Source organism: Ambystoma mexicanum, chromosome 2q, assembly GCF_040938575.1.
Source record: "Ambystoma mexicanum isolate Mex_15411 chromosome 2q, UKY_AmexF1_1, whole genome shotgun sequence".
Taxonomy (NCBI): domain Eukaryota; kingdom Metazoa; phylum Chordata; class Amphibia; order Caudata; family Ambystomatidae; genus Ambystoma; species Ambystoma mexicanum.
The window spans coordinates 215,906,662-215,919,130 of NC_090924.1; the positions used below are offsets into that span (position 1 = coordinate 215,906,662).

The 12,469-nt window shown below is 43.0% G+C and overlaps 1 protein-coding gene across 5 annotated transcripts in view; it reads left to right on the plus strand.

Moving 5' to 3' along the window:
• CCP110 (centriolar coiled-coil protein 110) overlaps window positions 1–12,469 on the plus strand; it is a 1,154,773-nt gene that overhangs the window by 67,360 nt on the left and 1,074,944 nt on the right. For all 5 annotated transcript variants that reach the window (XM_069647149.1, XM_069647148.1, XM_069647151.1 and 2 more), the window contains exon 2: window positions 12,234–12,287. The gene's annotated coding sequence lies outside the window, so the exon portion shown is untranslated. The remainder of the gene's footprint in view (window positions 1–12,233; window positions 12,288–12,469) is intronic.

The following is a 12,469-nucleotide window of genomic DNA, read 5'->3' on the forward strand; positions in this document are numbered from 1 at the left end:
TCTGGTGGTCTTTATTCTCTCTCCCCGGTCTGGTGACATAACCATTTGTTCTGATTGTCACAGTTCATTGCGCTGAGGTACACAGCAGAGGGATAGTGCAAACTATTCTGTACTGTAGAACAAGTGTAGGGGGATTAAAATGTTGTGATTTTATTTTTCTTTTCTCTGATTGAATGCATTATTTCCTTACATGGATTGTTTTTGCTAAATGTACTTGGGACCATCCATTGAATGTTCAAACGGGTACTGAGGCGTGAACTAGCACAATTATTAACTAATCAGACAGATTTATCTGAGCATACATACCATATCCAATGCGTTTGACTTGGATAATTTATTGGCACGTTTGCATATTTTTTCACACTATGATGTGGACAAATAAACCTTTTCAAATCATAATTATAAACATTAAATAACCAGTTGCTGCCTGAAGGATACATTGTGGAAACAACTCCGTGGTGTAGAATTTCAAAAATCTCTTTGCTAATCAAGCACTTTTAGAAAATCGCCTCAACCTAAGTTCACATTTAATTGGCATCTCTGAACGTGGACCATTGTTGAGACCAAACATTGCTGCAAAGCTAAAGGATTTTGAGCTTTTGTTCAAAATCAAACAAGTCTCAAAAGATACCAAGCATAGTCACTTCAAAATGCACTTTCCAAATCTCAAAAGGCAAGCTCTGGCTTCCTTCAAGTAATTTCTTAATTGTCTACTGCAAAGAACCTGAGCAGTACCGCTCTAAAATTGGGGCCAATGGAAATGTTTGAGATCAAACCAGTGACTCAATTAATTGCACCCAATGTAGGTGGATACAAGTGCAATTTCCCATGGCAATTCAGATGGAGAAATTGGCTACACAAAGTGATCTATGACTCCATCTTGAACCTGCCAAGCTTCAGTCACTTGTGGCTTAACAAGCACATATAGGTCAGAGGGTGGTGTACTGGGAGCACTGGCATACGTCTACTGAATCTAGGACAATGCTTAAGAGATGGGCCCTTCTGAGAAGTCTAGGCATAAAGGGATTCTGGTGGTACGGCAAACTACAACAAAGAGGGCAGTAGTGGGGGGATGATTGCCCTCTTGGGATGGGAACTGTGCGATTGGAAAATACGTTGTGACAGACCATTGAACGTTTGCTGTTGTGGCACAGCATCCCCTGGGTCTTTGCTGTGCACCAGATTCCAAATACAATCTCATTAGACCCTCTCCAAATAGAACGGGAGATTAAACTGCACTTTTTGTTTTAGCAGCGGAATAAGGAGTGCCTGCCTAGTTGGAAAGAAACCATGAGAGAAGAATGCCAAATTAATATTGAAGAACATAATACATAGAATATGCTGTGCACCAGTTTAGTTACAGGGTATCCTCTGAACGTGTTTTCCATTTGGAAAGCCCGGAAAACTCTTGTGGTTCCTCTGGGTGTGACACAAAAGAAGAAATCCACAGGATCTAGTCTAAATGTGGAACGCATTTGGAAACCTAGCCCATCTTTCGCTGGGAAGCCAGTGACACACTCGCTTCATCGCAAAGGCGCTATTGCAAAATTTGATAAATAGCTATGGAAATTGTTCTTTGAAAAACACCTGCTCTAATTATCATTCCAGTCCATATTAATGTCGGCACCCAAAGCCACCTTCTGGGACCTGTCATGTTCAGAATTTAAGCAAATGAAATTCGTGTCCCTGGACCTGTATTCAAGTCTTACTACGTTTGCCTTTTTTTGGTTGGGGTGTTATGTGGAGGGAAACAATACAGGGAGAAGGTGTTTTAAGTTGAGGCATGGGGCTTCTAGCATTTCCTGCTGATTAATTTGCTTGCTCTTCTGAAAGCATACACTGCCACTACAAATGGGATCGCTGGTCTCTTCAGGTGTGCAAAATATGGCCCAACCAGGGAAACCAGTTCCTGCAAAATTACACACATTCTGTGTAATATTTCGTGATTATTTCGTGTTGAACAGGATCCCAAAGGACCACATTCCATGTGTGCCAGAACTCTTATTTCAAATATGTTCCATTAAATGTATAGAATTGTACATGGGTCACTATCGATGACTGGGAAATTTTTGTCAAAGGGGTTTCGGAGTTGCATCTGATAGACAATGAGAGCTTTGCTCTCGTTGCCGTTGTAACTCTGAACCCATAGGTGGAATATTTCCCCATGGCTGATGGTCACCCGTACATGGGTGACTGTTGGGCCATTGCGGTGTCTTGGCGGAAATAAAGGGTCTCCTCTAAGTGAACTGCCTTTTGTTATTGTAGCAGAAAGCAGACGATGGGCTGCTGTAATGTGTCATGACGAGATACTTGCCGAGCGTTTATTTCTGCTCATAGCCTGTCTGTCTCATAAGTCAACTGTACTGTATCTCTAATTAATTTGAAATGTGGCGAGGTTACAGTTGGTCATTAAAGTATAGAAACGCTGAAACATTTGGCGGATCAAAGAACAGGCGCACGGGGATAGGGTTGCCAAAGACCACAGAGAAAAAGCACCGGTGAAGTAAGGAACCAAGTCTTCTGGTTTAAAAATGGATGAATTGAGTCTCGATTCCCCACTTGCCTTATTTGCTCTTTTATAAAATTCGGGGATGAGGGGGGTTGATTTGTATTTTTTGTTTTTAAAGTTGGCAAATTCACTCCTGCTGCATCCACCCTTTTGCTTTCAAGGGGATGCTAATCTATGGTCTGCGGCAGAAACAATTAATTTTGTTTGGCCTCTGGAGGAGGGGGTCGGTAGTCGGTAGCAGTTGAAGGATTAATGTAGTTTATTTGGTTCTCCACTTAGTCACATATTTTCTAGATCAGCAAACTGGAGTACAGGGAGGTGCCCAAAACCCAACCATTTATTTATCATGTAGTAAAAGCAGGATAAAGATCTTTATTTTATGAATGAAGCAGCTGGAATTTAGCCAGTAAACCGCATACCTCCTTTTGACCAGACGTTTTGCTTTTAAAAAGTACACTATACCGTTTTTCAAATATATGAACCTGGCCTTCAGTTTGCTTATATGCTAAATACGCCAGTGCTTATAAATACATTGAACACCTGTCCTCTGGTTTTAAGTTTGACAACTGTTCCTCTAGACTCACCTGCCCCCCATCATCTTTTTCTGCTCCGTTTTATCATGCCGTCCTTCCTAACCCTCCTTTTTCTCTGTCCTCCCGTCCAATTTGATTAGTGTTGTGATGCAGAGGAATGGTGAACACGTGCCTGTAACAATAAGAATGTGTCTGTGGGTGTGGGTGTGTGTGTGGTATGAGGTCTGCGGTCTGCAAGGAAGGGTGAATGTCCCTTTAAAGCAAGCCACAACATTATTGGCACTAGCCGTTGGAGAGTATTAATTAACACCTAGCAAATAAGAAATGGTGTACTTTGTGCAGGTGGAGAACTGAGGGGGTATGAGTGACTTTTTAAAAAAAAATGTTTTTCGTCTCTCTGGTAGCTTGCAACTTGAAATGTGGACTTCTGCAGGGTTACAATGGGGGACGAGTGGGTGGAGAGGTCCATGCAATGGTGTGGCTAGAGTTGTGCTGTGCTGTGCTTTGTGGGTGAATTGGTTTGAATGTTTGTAGTGAGGGAACGGTGAAAGCAGAGTCAAAGATGACTCCAAGGTTTTTGGCCTCGCAGGATTGTGAGGGTAGAAGGCCGGCCAGAGGGAGGAGGGGAACAGGGCGCCGGTGTCCCAATGAGAAGGATCTCTGGCATTAAGACAGAGTTTGTTAGCGCACACTACGCCTGGATGGCGGTCAGACAATCTGGGATGAGAGAGGAGCAAGAGGAGGTAGTAGAGGAAAGTTTGAAGGAAAGCGGTCTGTCATCAGCATAACACTGGAAATTAGGCGAGGGGGGAGGAAATCGGGTGAGCAGGAGGGGCGAGCTGGATATTGAAGAGCCGTGGCAATAGGATAGAGCCATGGGGGACACCACGGGTAGAGAGTGAGGTGGAGAAGGAGAAAGGGCCCAGTTGCAACTGGGAAGGGCGGTTAGTGAGGGAAGAGGTCAGCCAATCTAGTGCCCGGTCCGGGATGCCGAGGGCATTACAGAGCCATTTTATGTGGATAGCATGGTTGACGGTGTCAAAGGCAGAGGAGAGGTCGAGGAAAATGAGAACAGATTTGCGAGCATGTCTTCATGAGTGTTCAGGAGAGCAGTTTCCATGACTCTGGGTACCCGGAATCCAGATTGATGGTCAAGGAGGCAACCAACAAGTTTAGTATGAAGGATCAATTGGAGGACGAACTTCTCCAAGAGTTTACCCAGGAAGGGGGTGGTGGAGATTGGACGATAGTTAGCCAGGCAGGAGCGGTCAGCAGATCTCTTTTTTAGGAGAGGGTGCACACGGGAGTGCTCGAGGGATAGGGGAAAAGTGCCAGTGGCGAAGGAGTGGTTACAAGAGTGGTTACAAAAGTCTGCAAGAGCCCTGGAGAGAGAGCAGATGTTGTCCTTATTGGTTCTAAATGATCAGGGGAGCACCCGTTTGTATGAGACCCTCATAGAGCAGACAACTTTAGAGACTACATCAGGTACTATGGGCTGGAAGGAGTAGTGCGGGGTGAAGGGAAGGGAAGGGAGGGGAGGCAGGGGCGCAGGAGCCGTGAGGTGACTGATTGATTCTGCTGAGTCCAGGTGGATATTGAAGTCACTGAGGAGGAGTTTGGAGGTGGAGGTCAAGAGGGAGGAGGTGAGATCTGCCCATTCAGAGAGGAAGATAGGGATCGGGATAGGGCCAAGGGGCTCTGTAGATGGTAGCGAGGGTGAGTGAGAGGGTGGGCGAGACCCGAGCCTACAGACGAGGCATTCAAAAGACGTGTAGGATTGAGTAGGTATGATGGAAGCAGGGACCCACTCGGGGGTTGGGGGTCAATAGTGGGGAATCTGGGCCACTCCACCTCTAGGCGGGTTGGACCTTGCTCTGGAGAGAGCAGTGACTGAGCTGGAACTGAACCACGTCTCGGTAAGGGTGAGGACGTCGAGGTCCAAGTCTTTAAGAAGGAGACGGATGTCAGATGAGTGTTTGACAGCAGAACGAGCGTTCAAAGTACTTAAGTGAAGCTGATTGCCATGTTTGAAAGTTTTCCGAGGAGGGGTATAGGGGCGTTGTACTCGCCTTGGTGGTGCTTGGGAGGTTAGAGAGGAGGAAAGAGGAGTCGCAGGAGAAGGGGGGAGGGGTATTAATGAGAGAGGTCCGGCACCAGTCAAGGAGAAAGGTAGGTTGAGAACCTTGGGCCATGATAGTGCCTCTATGATATACATTAATGATTCACCTAGAGGATGAGCAGTATGCCAAGAGTACTTCCCATCTAGTAACGTCATCAATTGGTGAAGAAGCAGGAGAGGAGGGAGGGCAGGGGAGGGGAAATCCCAAATTTAGACACACATCTGCCCGCTGAACAGCCAATAAAAAGCAATCTTTCTTTGGATACAGCCTTCAGTGGCTTAATGACATAGAACTGTTTGCTCTCCATGCTAAATTGTACTGGTGCACGTTTGAAACATATCACTTCAGATTCTAGAACACAATGAATGGTTTCTATTCCAAGGCATACATTGTTTTCAAAAATTGATTAGCAGAATGTGCTAATTAAAATATTCATGAATAGCAAAGGAACCCATTTGATTATGTCTGTTATTTGTACCCATTACATAGAAAATAGGCATTGGTACAGCAGTTTTGTGTACCTCTGAAGTAAGACATAAGTGAGAGGCGTCAGGCCTTGCACTTTCTTTAAAATTGCGTTAGACCTGCAGGTCGAGTAATTTTGTTTACCTACTCGACCTAAGAGAAATGCACTCGACCCATGGCAAAGGATGACAACAAATTTAAATATGCTTTCTGTAAAATGGTGCATGTCACAATCAACCCACTTTATGTTTGCCACAGTGCTGCCACCCAGCAGCCAGCCATGCACAGTGAAACATTTGACATTTACTGCAAAGTAAATGTTACATTAAAGTTTCAAACATCCCCTCCAAATGGTACTCGCCCTTTATTAAATCTACTCCACTATGTGAGTGGGTGAGTAGACTTTGAGAGGCTCTTGATGAGTACCTGTAAAATATAAAAGGTTAGCTGCATGAATGGGCACAATAAAATAAATGGATATGATGAAAACACTCTCTCCCACAGGTTCTAATATATAATACAATCATAATCAATCATAGAGCAAAGCGAGTTCTGAAGGCTAACAGTGTATGGTATTGCAGTAAATCTGTAGATATGCAGACTAGATGGAATTATTGATAACTACTTTGCGGAAACATCTAGTTAACTTTTGTTTTTTATGTACAACAAACTAAAGTAAGGGACTAAGCAGAGTAGATGGCGGACCAGGCATAGAACTGGGCAAACTACGTGAAATATTGAAGTTTGCTGCCCTCCCATTTTCAGGGTATCTGGTATGAAGCAACAGGGTGATGAGGGAGAATGCCAAGTAGTAGGGATCAGTTCATGGGTTGAGCACCAGTTGCACAGATGGATGCAACCAGAAAGTCACAGAACTAGGTTTGCCATCAAAAGCATTTGGCCGTGTGATCATGTACATAAGTGTCAATGTAATGCCTCGTCCCCAACAAAATGAAATCTAGTTAGACACTGAGATTTAGATACACCAACCTAAACGTTAAGGAAACAATAGTGTTTTACAGTAGCAATACTGTAATTATGCATTATGTAAAAACTTACATTTTTAGGAATGACTGTCTTTATAAAAAGAAAACAAAGTTTACACATACAGGTCTTTGCCAGACATGATATAGTTAGCTTAATAAAAGTATCATCCTGATTACTTCTGGTTTTTAGTTATTTGTAAAAGGAAAATATTTTGCCTAGTACTCCCACACAGGGCTTTGGCACTTAAAAGCGGAGGAGATTATTACTGCTGCACTCTCTCTCCATTAGCCCCTGTGAACTTGCAGTGAACATAGAAAAGAGGGTGGAGCGAGTCCTGAGGGCAAGAGGAATGCATGACGAGCTGTGCTTTCATTGAACTGACTAACTTAAATAGCTAGCTTTGCTACACAAGTGTCAATTTAATTAGCAGGCCTACTGAATTGCATAGCAAATTGCTATACAACACTGCTTATTTTATGTTTAGCTATTCCGACCTCACAATGCACTGTTGAACTTCTGGGGGACCTTGCAGCAGGTCTGAATGCAATATCCGGTTACCTTCTTTGCACAATTCTTAGTGGCGTTGGTATACACTAGCAACACCTTTCTATATAGTATGCATAGACTTCCCTCCCATTGCCAGCTCTCTGCCTTGCTTATCTGGCCTCTATTCACGCTAGTTTCCTGATGTATGTTCTTGTGTTATGGTTTTGCTTGGCAGCATGAACCCTACTGTGTTCCGCATCCTCCCTCCCTGCCTCCCCTTCACTCAACTCTCTAACACTCTTAGTTGGTCCCTTCTTTGCCCCCAGATTCTCCCACTCCATCATTGCCATGGCTTATGAACCTTGTATCCGGCATCTAGCTGCAGGGTCTCTACAGGACTAAGATGTGGGTTAGTCTGCTTACACCTTCTATCCAACAAGGGTTCTGTATGTGAACCCCCCTTTTTGATCTTCAACCAGGAACAGACCCTCAGATTTTCTCTACCCACAAAAAAAATCTCTTTCCACCTGGTATTGTCTTGGGCATTTCTGCATTTGGAATGTGTCCTTGCCTGCCTGCTTTGATATCACTTGTCAGCGTTTCACTGCTCGTTCAGGAATCTCCTCTCAGCTAATGCGGCTTGTCCTCTTCTCTGCTCTTGCAGGACACTTACTTTTGTTTTTCTTTCTCAATCCACAACCACTTGGTAATGCTTTTTGTCGACTGCTCTGGCATGAAATCCCCTCCATCAACCTCGTACTGATCGTCGGCTTTTTCTTCACTCCAGCAGGACCATTTTTCCCCTGTTTCTGCCATTTAATTCTGTCCTGCACAAATCAACGTAGAATTGGGAGTATGGATCATGAAATTCGCAGTATTACCTGAGGCGTCTGGGACACTTCGCCATAGCGCCCTATCAAAGCAAAAATAAATAACATCTATATGCATTTCACAATGGCAGCGGAAAAGTTAAGTTTAATGCTTTACAGCTGCAGGGAAATGGACTGAGAACCGTCAGTGTCCCTACTCCAAATGATGCACCCGCATCCCCAATGCAGAATCAGCAGGTTTATATGTTATGTTATGTTATGTTGAAGGATATTTATACCGTGCACTATCATCACCATAGTGGTCCCCTGGCTCTCTGGCAAATATGAAAAGGAAAGGGGTTGGGATGGGTTAGTAAGTCTGAGCAGGAAAAAGAGAAAGAGAGCTGTGATGTGCTGTTGGTAACTTCCTTTTGGTTAACACAGTTTGCTTAGCTTAGGTGTGCTTTTCGGTTGGTAGCAGTCATGTGTTGTGCGAGGCTATGTGTGTTAGGTTTTGTTGTTGCAATGTAGTGAAGTGCGTGCGGTTTGTAGTGCTTTGGAGGTGTGGTTGTGTTTGTGTAGAGTATGAGAGGTGTATGCAGAGGGGTGAGATTGTTTAGTGGGGTTGGCTAGTGGCATTGCTATTTAGAAGCGACGTATGCTAATCTTCACAATCCTGTCTAGAAGTGACACAATGCCAATACTCCCAATTCAGTCTAGATATGACGCAAGCTAATCTTTACAATTCTGTCTAGATGTGACGCAATGCCAGTCCCCACAATTCTATCTGGACACGACTTCGGTTTTAAAACATGTAAATCACACATTAGTAACCAGATGCATTTAGTTGGCTAAATTGTTTTAAAGTTATGCCCCATATCGTGCCGTCCTTTACCCTTAGTTGCTCATGTACAGCACCACGTCTCTTGTTTGAATATATCCCCCTTCTAGAATGCCATGTGCAACTGCTCCCCCCACTGTGTTGAGCTTTATCTACCTCTTACCCCTGCCTACACTCTAACCACAGTCCCTTCTAACCCTCCCTGTCCCTATTCCCCTCTGCCACTTCTCGATACAGATCCTTAACCCGCCTGGTTTCCTATTACTGGGACGTGTTACCACTGCAAGAGGGGGTGGAACCTTTTAATTTCTGAATTGCAAATTGCCTGCTCTGGCATCTCCCCAAGATTCCTTACTGAGCTGCATTCTGGACCTCATAGTACATGTGTCCTTTTATTCAGTGCTCCAGATAGGGTAAAAATGCTGCCACTTCAAAATCTTTTTTTTTTTTTTAAAGCTGGGAGTAGGGAGTAAACATTTAAATCCAATTCCCATTGGGAATATTTTATAAGCAAGTAAAAATATTTTAACTGCAAAACAGAAATGTTTTTATAATACTTATTACTTTGCGCCTAGTTTTTCATCCACATTAAAAGATGCATATTTTCTTCTTCCAATCTGGCAGTAATAATAGTTTCTTCCTGTGGTACTATGTGCACTACTGGCCCAAACGTATCCATGGAGCTGTGTGGGTGAAAGCAGGAGCACCAGGACCTACGTGGCTTTTTCCTATTTTTTGTTATTGGGGAGTATTTCTACTCCCAATTTTTATTTTCTTGGGAGCATTTGCCTATTTTTATGGAGTGAAAGTAACTGATACATAAAGGAAGCCCTACAGATAAGGGATGTAACTATCCTGCCGCTGATATGTGATTGGTCAATGAGGAAGCACCTTACAATGGGGCTGCTCTTGCTGCTATAACCTCTAGTTCAGTATTGTTGAAGATGTTCCCTTTCATAGACGAATTAACGTTGCAGAGTGGTTTTGTGACACATCAGTTCCAACTATTCGGTGGTGCTATTGTCATAGGAGTACAGATAAAAGGATGTGAGAGGCATACATCTGTGGCTAATTTTTGGCTTTTTCCCACCCATGCCCTAAACACACCCTCGTCAGGTCTTTTTGGGCTTCCTCTATCATTCAGTCGCATCAAACTAGTCGTTATGGGGCTAATGTTATTTTAGCAGCATTATGAACGCCAATGGCTTAGTTGCAGTTGTAAATCCTCTCGTAACTGAAGTGCCTTAATCATGTGTGGCTTCAGCCAAGTTGTCACATATTGCATACATATACCTTTTTTGTAGCCCGGCTTAACCATCCAAGGCAAGCTGTATGCCTGAAATGTATGTGCACTCATGCCCTTTGACTGACAAATCAATTGAGCGGTGCATATCCATATATGACATGCCTTACTTGCAAACCCAGGTAATGCACAACGTTTTAAAATCTTCTCAAATTCATTTGACACTGGTGAAGTAAACGCCCGGATTGCATATGGCCCATGGAAGGTGATCACATAACCAGCAAAGCGCTGCTGGGTTTAAAAAACAAAAAAATTCCTTTGCAGACTGCAAAAAGTCATAAATCCTATAAAAGGTCTCACTTTTATCTTGTAATGCTCCTTTATGCATCACTCTGTAGAAAACATTGTTTGAGTTTAATGCCAAAATTAGCGCGTGCTGATCAAATGTTATCTGCTGCTTTCATTTTATTGTGAAACCAAGAACTCTTGGTTAGAAAGCATATCAAATTAATTTGGTTGAATAATTTTTGTTTTATATAATGTTTTTTTCTTTCATTTGGGTGTCTTTAAAATTTCACAGCATGAAGGAATTAGCATTTGCAATGCCAACGTTTTTGGCTTTTGTGTAGGCATGGGAAAGGCACTTGCCAGGTAGTGGAATTGACTGGCCATTGAAGGTAGCAGATGCAAAATGGTCCGATTACCTAGGCATCTATTAGCAGTGCCTGGCAAATGGCTAACACGTGTACACAGGACAAAACATTTGGCTTTGCCAATGCTTGTTTTTAACAGGGCTTTGAAGAACACAGTGCTTCTAAATCCAGTGGCTGAAGGCAGGCCCGGTTAAGACATTTTTATTACTCCAGTAGCGTGTTTGCAAAAGTCATTAACTCTCTGAAAAAACACTCGCAGGCGCTTCAAGTGCAAAGTTTGATGGTAAGGCTTTATTAAAGCGAGCTGAAGGAGTTCCCATGAGGAGTTGTTTTGGGAGGTGCAGGAACTAGGTTGGAATGGCCGTAGGGGTTAGCATGTCAATTGCAGTCAATGCATGGGCAAATACCCAAACGGCACCTACAAACTGTGTGTCCCTCCTCATGTGATTTCTCCTTATCTGTACTCTAATGCAATAGTTTCGGCTTATACGTTTTGCAAGCAACACCTAATAGCCCAGACTAAAAAGGTGCTTGGTCATGAGTATCAGTCATACGAAGCGGGTGTTAATTGGCCGCAGCTATAATGAACAGGGTGCATACACTTTAATCTGAAGCGGTAAAGTAAAAATGTTCACAAATCATATACTAGTCAGTAGAACACAGAGCATCTCGGTTAGGTCTGCCTGGTCAGGGGCAGCTGATAACAGCCGGTAGAAGGACAGCCTTCTCCTTGAAGGGGTTACCAAGATAGAGGATGTTTGAAATGTAAACTATATTGCAAAAACCCACGTTATCCTATGTTAAGTTGATTTTATACCGTGCACTGCTACCATTTTCATGGTCTCCGTGCGCTCACGTGGCTCTACAAGGAAAAGGGGGGATGATGATGATGAAATGATTTTTATAACGTGTTTAATACCCAGAGGTTTCTAAGAACGGACCTGGTGGCGAGTCGACATTTTGCACTCTGCCCTAGAGTTGTCTCTTTCCAATATTTCAAAAATCTTATTTTGAATGCTTCCTTTAGGAATTGGGAGGCAAATTCACGTTACAATGCTGGACTACTTTGGGAAGAAGAAGCAAACCGCTTTCAGATACCTTCACGCTGAAACAGGATCTGCTCATGAGCTTAAAACTTTGCTCTTTGCCAATTTGTCCAAATTCTAATTGTTGAACTCCCTTTTTTGGGCTGATGGAAGCCATTGTTGCAACATATTGTTCTTGTTCATGGTCCCTCCATGATTTGTTTGTTGGGTTTGTCTTTCACCTAGCCCTGTTTTGGTTAAACACTGAGATTATCATGATAGAGTTTTGGCACAGTGATTAATGCCAGCTTGTGCTGACCCTCCTGTTTTTTTTCGGCCAGGATAAGAGGCTCCATCAAAGCAAAGGGGAAGGAAGAGCGGAATTTGTGCAGGGGGATTTGAAATGCTTCAACTTTAACTTATTTCATCCATAGCTTTTAGTTTAGCTTTTAGTTTTTAGAGTTTAGTTTTGTTTTTGGTTTATTAACTGCCCTTAAAAGCCATGTACCTTTGACTGTAGTTTTTGTATTTTTGAAACCTTTCCATTTAATTGGTTTTACAGGGGTTATGCATATCCTCGCCTGTCCCCTTGCGTGCCAGTAGTGACCGCACCACTGTGAGTATAATTTCTAAATGCTGTTTTGCCATAATATGTACACATGCATTGCTGATTGGTTGCTTTTAATATTTTAGAAGTGGATAGAATAGTGGGATGCTGTAACTCTGTTCAACTACTTCATTGCTAATTCTGGGAAATGTATATTGTTTGACTATACTATTAAATACTCATATATTATC